Source organism: Equus quagga, chromosome 17 (genome assembly GCF_021613505.1).
Source record: "Equus quagga isolate Etosha38 chromosome 17, UCLA_HA_Equagga_1.0, whole genome shotgun sequence".
NCBI lineage: Eukaryota > Metazoa > Chordata > Mammalia > Perissodactyla > Equidae > Equus > Equus quagga.
The window spans coordinates 15,595,798-15,606,638 of record NC_060283.1 but is presented as its reverse complement, the minus strand read 5'-3'; the positions used below and the strand labels follow the sequence as shown (position 1 = coordinate 15,606,638).

Genomic DNA, 10,841 nt, shown 5'->3' with positions numbered 1-10,841 from the left:
GAGTTAACAAGTATAACTTGACCTAATCTTGCCTCTGCCCTTTATTAGCTGCTTGACCTTGGGCACGATCCTTAGCTTCTCTGTGCTTCTTTTCCCTAATATACAAACTAAGTTTAAAAATCAAAGTGGTAATCATATCATAGGTTTGTAGTAAGGATGAAATGACTGAGTGTCTGCAAAAACCCTTAGAGCACACTAAATGTTCACTTTTATTTAATAATATCATTGTTTTTATTATCAATATGTCTCTGAGATTGTTTCCTGATCTGCAAAATGGATGAAGTAATACTAACCACACAGGTTGTTATTTATCAGATCTCATTTATCAGTAATAAATGAGATCATATGTACAATGCACTTGCTTCTATGCCATACATATAGCCATCAATCATTAAAAAGTATGTATTATTACCTATTATATGGTTGTTGCATTTAGACAACAAGCAAATGAATTCTTTTATGGTACCTCTTGGATACTTTCTTCACACTCCCTTCACCAATGCCCTGTTAGTCCTTATGTCACTTATTATATATAATGTCCAAACTGGAATTCCTGTCTCAGGCTTCCATCCCCTACTGAACCTCAGCCCACTTTATCCAAGACCACAATGATCTTTACTAGGGCAATATAAATGGTTCCCCCTTGCTCAAATTCCTCTCCATCATTCCACTCACATTCTCAATCGCCTTCCATGGTTCTTCATTTCCTAAGAATAAAGGGAAAATCCATTAGCTTTGCATTTGCATCATTTACATCCATGTTGTACCTCCCTTTTCTTGCTTAGTTGCCAATCTGTCTGTGATCTACTACTTCACATCAGGCTCTCAGTCATCTCAGATGATTGAGTGAACACACATGGTCTCCTATCTGTTTGTTTACAATAGTTTCTCCTGTCTATACTTTTAGTAGGATCTTTATCAGGAAGGCAATTTGAGTTACCTACAAGAACTTGAAACCTCTTTTTCTATCTCAAGAGAAATCTCATAAGAATTCACAACTCAATAGAATTCACACACATTTAATATTTATTAGAATAGATAAGTTTAATGAATTCAAGTTTACATTAATAAAAATTGTTTTCTTTTCAGGTAATGCAATTAACCATCATAAGAAACACGTGGAGAATATGAGCAATGTGACAGAGTTTGTTCTACTGGGTCTCACAGAGGATCCAAAAATGCAGAAAATCATATCCACTGTGTTTTTTGTCATTTACATAGTTTCTATTGTAGGAAATGTGCTCATCGTGGTCACCATCACTGCCAGCCCATTATTGGGGTCCCCATGTACTTTTTCCTGGTGTATCTTTCTTTTATTGATGCCTGCTATTCCTCTGTCAGTACTCCCAAACTGATCATAGATTCACTCTGTGAAAAGAAGACCATTGTGTTCAATGAGTGTATGACCCAAATATTCGGAAGACATCTTTTTGGAGGTGCTGAAATCATCCTTCTCACAGTGATGGCCTATGACTGCTATGTAGCCATCTGCAAGCCCTTGCACTATACAACCATCATGAACTGCAGGGTGTGTGGCCTGCTGGTGGGAGGCTTTCTTCATGCAACCATACAGATCCTCTTCATCTTCCAATTAGCCTTCTGTAGCCCTAACATCATAGATCACTTTATGTGTGATCTGAATCCTTTGCTCAATCTTGTCTGCTCTGATACCTGCACTCTAGGACTCTTCGTTTCAGCCAACAGTGGTTTCATCTGTATGTTAAACTTCCTCCTCTTGTTGGTCTCTTATGTGGTTATTCTGCATTCCCTAAGGACTCACAGCTTAGAGGCAAGGCGCAAAGCCCTCTCCACCTGTGTCTCCCACATCACAGTGGTTATCTTATTCTTTATGCCCTGCATATTTGTGTACATGAGATCTGCAGCTACTTTATCGATTGACAAAACAATTGCTGTATTCTATACTATGATAACTCCCATGTTAAATCCCTTAATCTACACTTTGAGAAATGCCCAGATGAAAAATGCCATTAGGAAATTGTGTAGTCAGAAAGCTATTCCAGGTGAGAAATAAATGTCCCTGGAGACCAAGATTGATTCAACCGAGGAAAGGGTCAAATGGATTTTTTGGATGACCTCAGCAAGGAATACTTATGGAATAAAGACCTAGATTAACTGCTATGACTCATAGATTCTGCATTGAGGGGAGCAGAAATGGGTTCAAGAAAATGAGAAGAATTAACCCAAAACCACTCTTTGCACATTTGGAAAAATTTACCATATTGGGGCTTAGCTTTACTAGTTTCATCCATGTATATGGATTCATAGGCTTTCCTTCCAATAAAAATATAAGAAATAATAAGACATATTGGTTTTGAGCAGTAATCTCCTCAACATTCCAAAGAGGTAGACACCGCTATTATCCCTGTTTTACATGTCAGGAAACTGACAGAAAGAAGTCAGCAAAACAGATACATTGGAGAGCCAGGAGCTAGAATCTAACTGATTTCTCAGACCATTCTGTAAGTGCTATGATACACTGTCCGGCAATGATGATTGAAAGGTAAGACAATTAAACTAGTTAGTACTTATTGGGCCCAGACTGTGTTGTGTACACTATATATTAGTTCACTATCTGTAACTAAATTCGAACAATTTTTCATTAATAATCCTGCTCATTTTTATTTATCATAGTTGATGGTAATATGGTCTCTGTAACAATATGGTATCTAACTACTTTAGGGCTATAAAAAGTAATAGGCCATTGAACCTCTGAGGGGTAAGTAACAAAGATTGCACTATGTTTCCAAATTTCCTTGTAGGCTTTATAACCTTTTGGGATAGCTCATGTCACCATTCTAGGCTACTAACCCATCAGAAAGAGTGATGACTCAAATAAAAGAACAATTTAATGTTAGGCAGAAATTTCTACTTATTAAATAAGCAGTTATACTCCATAAAGTGCTTGTCTGTGTGCTAACATTAGTTAGGAGGTCCTTGTAATGATTTGGGCGTGAAGAGATGGAGGACTGAAATATTGTGGTCCAGTAAGGATGCAGAATGTGGTGGACATTGTTGCATTCAGCTCAAATCCCCTTCCCTGGGCCAGTACACCCAGGCTCCAGCTGCTGTGTGTCTAGGCAGCTAACAGCTCACAGCTCCACCCTGCTCTTGACAATAATGCCTAAGAAAATGAACGCTGTCTCACCTGGGGTATTATGCCAATCATCCCAGGGCCCAGCAGTGATCAATGACTGACTGGCATTGGGGAAAAATACTGGTCCCCTTACCTCAAGGTAGAACCAGTTCTGTAGTACAGTGTATACTCCAGAGCTCCCTTGGCTCCAGGCTGAAGCCAGACTTTCACCAGTACCACATCCTTCTTTCCGCTACCATAGTTAGATTCTCTCATCCTCTTTTCAGTATAAATCACTTTAATAAAAATATTCAACTCATGGTCTGCAGCTATGGAACCAAAAATAACATGGAGAGATAGAGGAATGTACAAGAAATATTTAGAAGTTATGAAAAAGAACTTGATAATATATGAAGATTAGAAACAGAAGAATTATGGATGAAACCTAGATTCTGGCTTAGATCACTGGATGGGTGAGGAAACTGAGAAGATGGAACAAAGAGAAGATGAGTCATCTTTGTTTAGTGCAAGAGACCTCTGGATCATTGTGGAAGTAGCTTCTCCCTTCTAGTGTGGAGGATTAACCCCACTCAAACTGAGGACAATGCAATGGCCTCCCCTGAGGTTATTGCTATGAAAGACAAAACTGATTCTTCTCAGGACTCACCCCCACCACTCTCTTTGCTTCTAGACTTAAAACTAAACACAATTTTCAACAGAACCCTAAAGGTGAGGTACAAAGTGTAACACATGGGGAAGTGCACTGCACTCCAAAAGAACTATTTGAGTTTTCTAATTTATAGAAACAGGAATCTGGAGAATATTTGTGAGAATAGAAATTAAGATATGGGATAGTAGTTGAAGGTATGTAAAGTTTTTCAGTCTAAATATATTGAATTTCACTAAGGAGAGATTCTACATTTAACTCCAGAGCTTATCATGTTAGAAAAGGCCCAACAGCTTGCCTGAAACATGAACAACCAAAAGGTGGCCAACAGTGTGTGAATTAGAAATGACAGACCTGCCCTGGTTTAATGTAGAGGAAGGGATTCAAGCACTTAGGGAAATTGGAATGTTAGAGTGGATATGTTGTTTAGTACTTCTTCATCCTCCTTTGGAGGGTCCAGTAGACATACCTTTCACCAGGACGATGAGAAATAAATTTGCGCGGGGATCAAATACTGAGTCCCAGTATGGTATCATTCCTTGGGGTTATCAGCCTGGTGGCAGGGGGATTACATTGGACTTCTTTCATTATGAAGGAGCAGCATTTTGTCTTCAACGGCATAGACATAGATTTGCCTTAAGTGCGTACAATACTTCTTTCAAAACTACCATCAACGGACTAACAGACTACCTTATCCACCATCGTGGTATTGAATACACTATTACTTCTCAACAAGAAACTCACCTCACAGCAAATAAGGTGCAGCAATGGACTCATGCTCATGGTTTTCACTAGTCTTACCCTATTCCCCACCTGCCTGAAGCAGCTGGCCTGATCGAATGTTGAAATGGCCTTTTGAAGAGTCAGTTAGAGTAACTAACTTTTGTCAAAAATTTAATGGTATAATACAATAAGGTCACCAAAAATAATATTGAACTAAGATTAGTTATCTACTTGCTAGGTGCTGTTTCTAAGATTCACTTTTCCAGCCTGTAGCACACTATCTAATATCTTAAAACATTTTTTTTCAAGTTGATGCAAATAAGAATGTGATAAAATATTTTTCTCGGCCTGTGAGTGTAAACAGAACACTTAAGAAATATTTCTGGTAGTAAATGTGTAATTTAATAAATCCTAACAATTTTTATAGGAATTTACTAGTAATTTAATTTTTATTGTCTTATTTGATAACTCTATAATGGAATAATTTTACAGTGGGGATAACGGGAATAATTATGTATTTTATTGGTAATGCTTTAAATATTCGATATTTTAAATATTAAAAGCTATTTATTACCATTAATTGTGTTACTTATATAACAAAGATTTTTTTAAAATTGACCTAAGTAAAAAGAGATTTTTTTGCTTATATTTTAAATGTGCGTGCCTTATTCATAGGTCAACTTTCCTTTTTCTGCCATTATCTGTCCAAATACCCTGAATTGTCTGGAAATAAATCCTCAGAAAGTGCAAACATTCTAGGCTGAAATGCTGAATATTAATTTGTCTAAAGCATATTATTCCTTGCCATGTGATCAAGCATTTTCAATGGATCATGCTAAACCAATGTAATTGCTGTTGTATTCAAAAGCAAAGAATGGTGGAAAACTATGTAGCAAAAGAACGTCAGCTAATGACTGAAACTGTGGAAAATCAGAAAGTTCATTCATTTCTCATATTTACATTCCATGTGTTAAATACAATTAAAAACAATATATATCATCATGGAAGTTTGTAATAGTCATCTTTAAAAGATAGATAAAAATCATTCGATAGCCCAAAAATATTTGAATTGTGCATATATTATGCCTCTTGCTAGAAATTTCATGTTTTATATGTAGAGGGAATGCACTTCTGGGAGTTATTGAGCTTATTGATGAGGAATTAACTGACATTTGCTGTGCAAAAGTTAGTACACCTTCTACCTTTGTCTGGATCTGATGTGACAGTCATATCTGGGCCCCTAGATGTCCATTTTAAAAATAAAGAATGGTTTTACAGCAAGGTTATTTAAAAACGTCCACCTCAATGATCCTTAAAATCACTATGTTGTTTATAGTCTTGGAGGCTATTATAGATGCCCGATAGTTAGCAATTAAAAATGTACTGTAGGGGCCAGCCTGGTAGCACAGTGGTTAAGTTTGCACGTTCTGCTTTGGCGGCCTGGGGTTTGCTGGTTCGGATCCTGGGTGTGGACATGGCACCTCTTGGCAAGCCATCCTGTGGCAGGTGTCCCATATATAAAGTAAAGGAAGATGGGCATGGAAGTTAGCTCACGGCCAGTCTTCCTCAGCAAAAAGAAGAGGATTGGCCGCAGATGTTAACTCAGGGCTAATCTTCCTCAAAAAAAAAGTTACTATAGGACAGCAATCGTATTTTAAATTATTATTCGTTTATCTAACTTTACAAGGATAAATTTTCAGTGTATTCTTTTTTAATTTTGAGAATAATTATCATTCACAGAGTGTTCCCCAGTTAACAGTAACTAAAACATATTGAAAAAAATTAGGGGAGTGGGGATCATTGATCTATCTTCTACTTATTGCAACTAATACCTATTCTTTGTTTATGAGGTGAAATTATGTTAATTTTTCAAATATGTTGGTTTAACCAAAACATATTGATTTAGACAGAAATATTTCATATATAGACTTTGAACAATTAAAACACAAGACTCATCCATATCTCTGATTTTAAATAGAAGGGACTCAGATCAAGAGAATCTAAGCATTTCTGTGGATTGGAAAAGAATATACTGTGAGTGTTAGAAGACAAAATTCCTGATTCTCCCTCAATCTAGGGCTACATTTAATGTGTGAAAGCTGAGGTAGATGGCAGAAGGGTGTCATGAAACACACTAATGAAAAGACTATTTTGAATCCTCATCTGAGGAGAAAAGAATACGTAAGATGATGGGTTACCAGACACCCAGTCTGCGCTTCTGAGTACTTACACACATAAAGAGTAGTGGAATATTTAGTACAAATGTGCATGCTGCAAGTCTCCAATTCTAAATCATGTTGAAATAATTTTCCTTCAGTTTTACCAAAATATAACTTGCTTAAATCAGTATTCTTGCTTGATTTCTAGATCATCATTGATATTTAATCTACAATAGCTCTTAATATCCTATCTTTTAATCTGAGGGAATTTGCTGTATCATCACTGCTGTTAGCAGATGTAAAAGGGAAAAGAGAAAAGTCAGTTGAGGAAAACTATTGTCATAAAACAACACAGTGATATAAACGAAACCTCCTGTATAAGAACTGATGTCTCAACTGGTGAAATAAAGAATATCAGGCAACCACCAAACCGAAAAGTTAGAACAGTTGGCGACACAGAAAGAGGTAGAAACATTGAGAAATGCTAGTTAAACTGACCAGTGTTAGCTATTGTTTAATCTAATTGTTTAATCTAATTGTTAGCTCATTGTTTAATCTCTTTAAGCCTCTTTTTCCTAATCTATACAATTAAGATGTCATTACATAATTCAGAAGTTTAATGAAGAATACATGAGGTAATGTGAAATACCCCAGTGACATATGCGGTTAAAATAGATGGTCATTTTCCTTTTACAGTCTTTCTTCTTTGAGTGAGTAGTTTAGAATCACAGAAATCGTCATGGACAAATATACAATCACGTAAAATGGAAAAATAAAGAAAAACATTTACAACATGAGTTTAATAACTGATCAGGTAAACTTTAACATCAGCATCTATTAGTGAAAATGTTTAAGTTAGTTTGACGATAGATTGGTTCTCTGAGGAAATTTTTTAACACTAAAACTAGCCAGAATTTTTGCACTATAATGGTGTAAACAATTACTTTTCTTCTTTGATAGTACTGAAGGAAAGTTCTGAAAGCTCTTTTGATTCAGCTATTAGCATAACAATAGAAGCTCTTATATTTAAATTAAACTTTCCACTGCATATTCAAACTTTCTCTTAATGTGTCAACATGCAGCATGGTATAAATTTACCTTAGTTGACTCAGATGAAATTAGTCTATTTTAGTATGGCAGGTGTTTTGAAATATTTGAAATTCCTCATATTTTTAGATATTGAAGCATCATTAACTGGGCTATTTCTTAATAGCAATATGGAAGATTGCATACAAGCACAAGAATGGGACACATGAAATTCACTGCTAACTTGAAAATATTTTAACTTTAACTCTATTTTTCTTAACAGGAATTTTGCTTATAATTAATGCATAATTGAAACTAAGGTATGCTAAAACATTTTTATAATAATCAAATTACCATAGGCTACAAAAGAAGTTACAGCCTGTTAAATGAAAATATATAGAACAAATATTAAAATCCTATAGTTAGCCAAGCGCATGATTGATGGGACCCTTCCCAAAAGAAGGTGACATGGATAATGCACTAATTACCAGATGTGAGCATCTTTCAGGTTAATTTTAGGCTATATCAGGAAGCATTCCACCCTCAGATACTCACTCTGCCAATACACCTCCAGTACCAAAATCTGGAATAAAATGCAGAGAATTACAAACCAGTAATTCAAACACATCCAGATTAATTCTGTGTAAATATTTTAAAAATCTCAACATGCTTTAAAACTCCTACAGATTTACACCAGAAGTAGACTTCAAACATTCAATAAAATTATCAACAATGCAAGAAGTGAATCTTTATTCCTCAGGAAAGCAGGCTAGGAATTTTGAACTCCAATTAACACTCTTAATAAAAGCTCAAACTAAAAGATAAACAAAAGTATTTTTAAATTCCTGCAAAAGCTAACACAAGTATTTAAGTCCTAGGAATTTTTATTTTATGCCTATGCCTGAAGAAAATTTGGTTCAGAAGAACAGAATTTAAACTTGTGGCAACGCAAGAATTCATAGGTCTTTGAAAGCTCTAAGTAATTATATTCCCAAAAGCATTTCCGAATAGCTCCATCCAAATGTTGCTCAGCCCAGGTTGACAATAATGTGCTTGATGCTCCTGGATAGCTAATTTCCACTTTTTCCTATCTGGAAAAAACTGGCACTATTTCCCCAGAGGCCTAAAAGTCTATAGTCCGAGCAGCTCAGGAAACTCTGACTGCTCTCTGTTCTTCCAGATTACTGAAGAACAGGACAAAACTGATGTAGCCCACAATAGTATGTGCTTAGGTTTCAGCACAATCTCACATGAGATAGGACAAAGAGGACTAAATATGGGCATTTTCAGTTCAAGAAAGGACCATTATCAAGACTTTAAATGTTTAAAGCAGATAGATGAACAAAATCAATGGCCTGTGATATCATAATTTGTACAAAGTTACTCACTGTTAAGGACTAATGTTGATGGAATAGATGGCTGAAGGATGGGAGAGAAAAAAAAAAAGATCAAAGAATAAACATTCTTTTCCCCATAAGCTTGGCAAGTAGGAAAAGTAAAAATATATGGAAAAATCAGAGAAGAAAGCACTCAAAGTACAACAAAGCTTTTATTGTGTTTGCCGTTTGGTTCCCTCTCCTGTCACTGAATAGTCACAAGTTGCTAAGGCTCAGCCTCATCGGCACACACTGCAGTTCGGCTAGTCTCTCTCTACCAAGTACAAATCCATACATCACATTTCCTCTTGCATTTAAAACATTATTAAATCCAATTTTATGGTATTGATGCGGGATCAGTGAGCTGAGGACTCGAAAGAAAGATTTCTTAGACTCTCAAGATCTGGCAGTAGTGCTCTTTTATTTAGAGAATAGTGTGGAATAGCATGGGGACAGGACCCATGGGCAGTCAGAGCTTCTGCTGCCACCGCTTCTGCTGCCCCCGCTGGCATGGGGACAGGGCCCATGGGCAGGCAGAGCTGGTGCGTGGGGACAAGACCCACGGGCAGTCAGAGCTCCTGCTGCTGCCGCATGGGGACAGGACCCATGGGCAGTCAGAGCTCCTGCTGCTGCTGCATGGGGACAGGACCCATGGGCAGTCAGAGCTCCTGCTGCTGCCCTGAGTTGAGGGTTAGGGCTAATTTTATAAGGCATGGGTACGTGACTTATTTTTACTGGAAAAAAGAAAAGATGATGTAAAAGTCATTAAATGATTTCAGTGCAGATGGGGTCTGGTTATTGTGCGGTCATATAACTTTAGATACGAATCTGGCCATATAGATCGGCATGTAGGTGAGGATGCCCTGGGCTTCTCTCCCTGGGGCAGTCCTAATTCATATCATAAAAAAAGTCCACTGCGTCATATAGTTTGGCATGTAGGCCAGGTCACCTTGGGCTTCTCTAGCTGGGGCAACCTTAATTCACATCAGTATCTAATCTAATTTGGTTCACACTACTTAGCAAAGTGATAAGAATAACAATAATTTATTGAGAGATTATTGATTGGTGTTTATTATGTTATTTAATACTCATAATGCATATTTTGACATACATACCTCTATTATATTACCTCTAATATATTACCTCTATTATGCATAGAAGAACACGGAAGGTTCTACAGGCTAAATAACTAGTTCAAATATCCAGTAAGCAGCAGAAGCAAGCAAATACGTTATTCTAAGTTTAGTGATTGCTTCCAGACTTTGAAAGCTTAATAACCACAAGTAGATAAAGACCCTAATACTTCATCATAGAAGATGTCAAAACCCAGTGTTTTACTGGTTGTCCTCTTCAGCATTATGCCCAGTGTTGACCAAACTACACTCAAGCTGGCCGGTATCAATCCACAGAAGAAGACAGTTGGTCGTATCTCTAACATGCTTCTCCAATAAGCACACACTAGGAGCCCCCTTAGAGAGATATATAAGTATTGCATTTACATCCTCAAATCTTGAATTCACCCGGGGACATATAATTATTATGCTGCAAATGTTTTAATTTTGATGAAGCACATTTTATTTTTATTTTTATATTTTTAAGAACCACACTGTTGTACTGTATTTAAAAAATATTTGTCTAATCCAAAGTCACAAAGATCTTTTCTTATGTTTTATCCTAAAAGTGTTACACATTTGTATTTTATATATAGGTCTGAAATACACTCTGAATTAAATGTTTACGTGGTGTGATGTACAGATGAAAGGTGTTTTGTGTTGCTCTTTGTACATATGGATGTC

The 10,841-nt window shown here is 36.5% G+C and overlaps 1 pseudogene; it reads left to right on the top strand.

The window, feature by feature from the left end:
* Window positions 1-1,118: 1,118 nt before the first annotated feature.
* LOC124229411 (olfactory receptor 4C46-like) lies at window positions 1,119-2,032 on the top strand (annotated as a pseudogene).
* The last annotated feature ends 8,809 nt before the right edge of the window (window positions 2,033-10,841 follow it).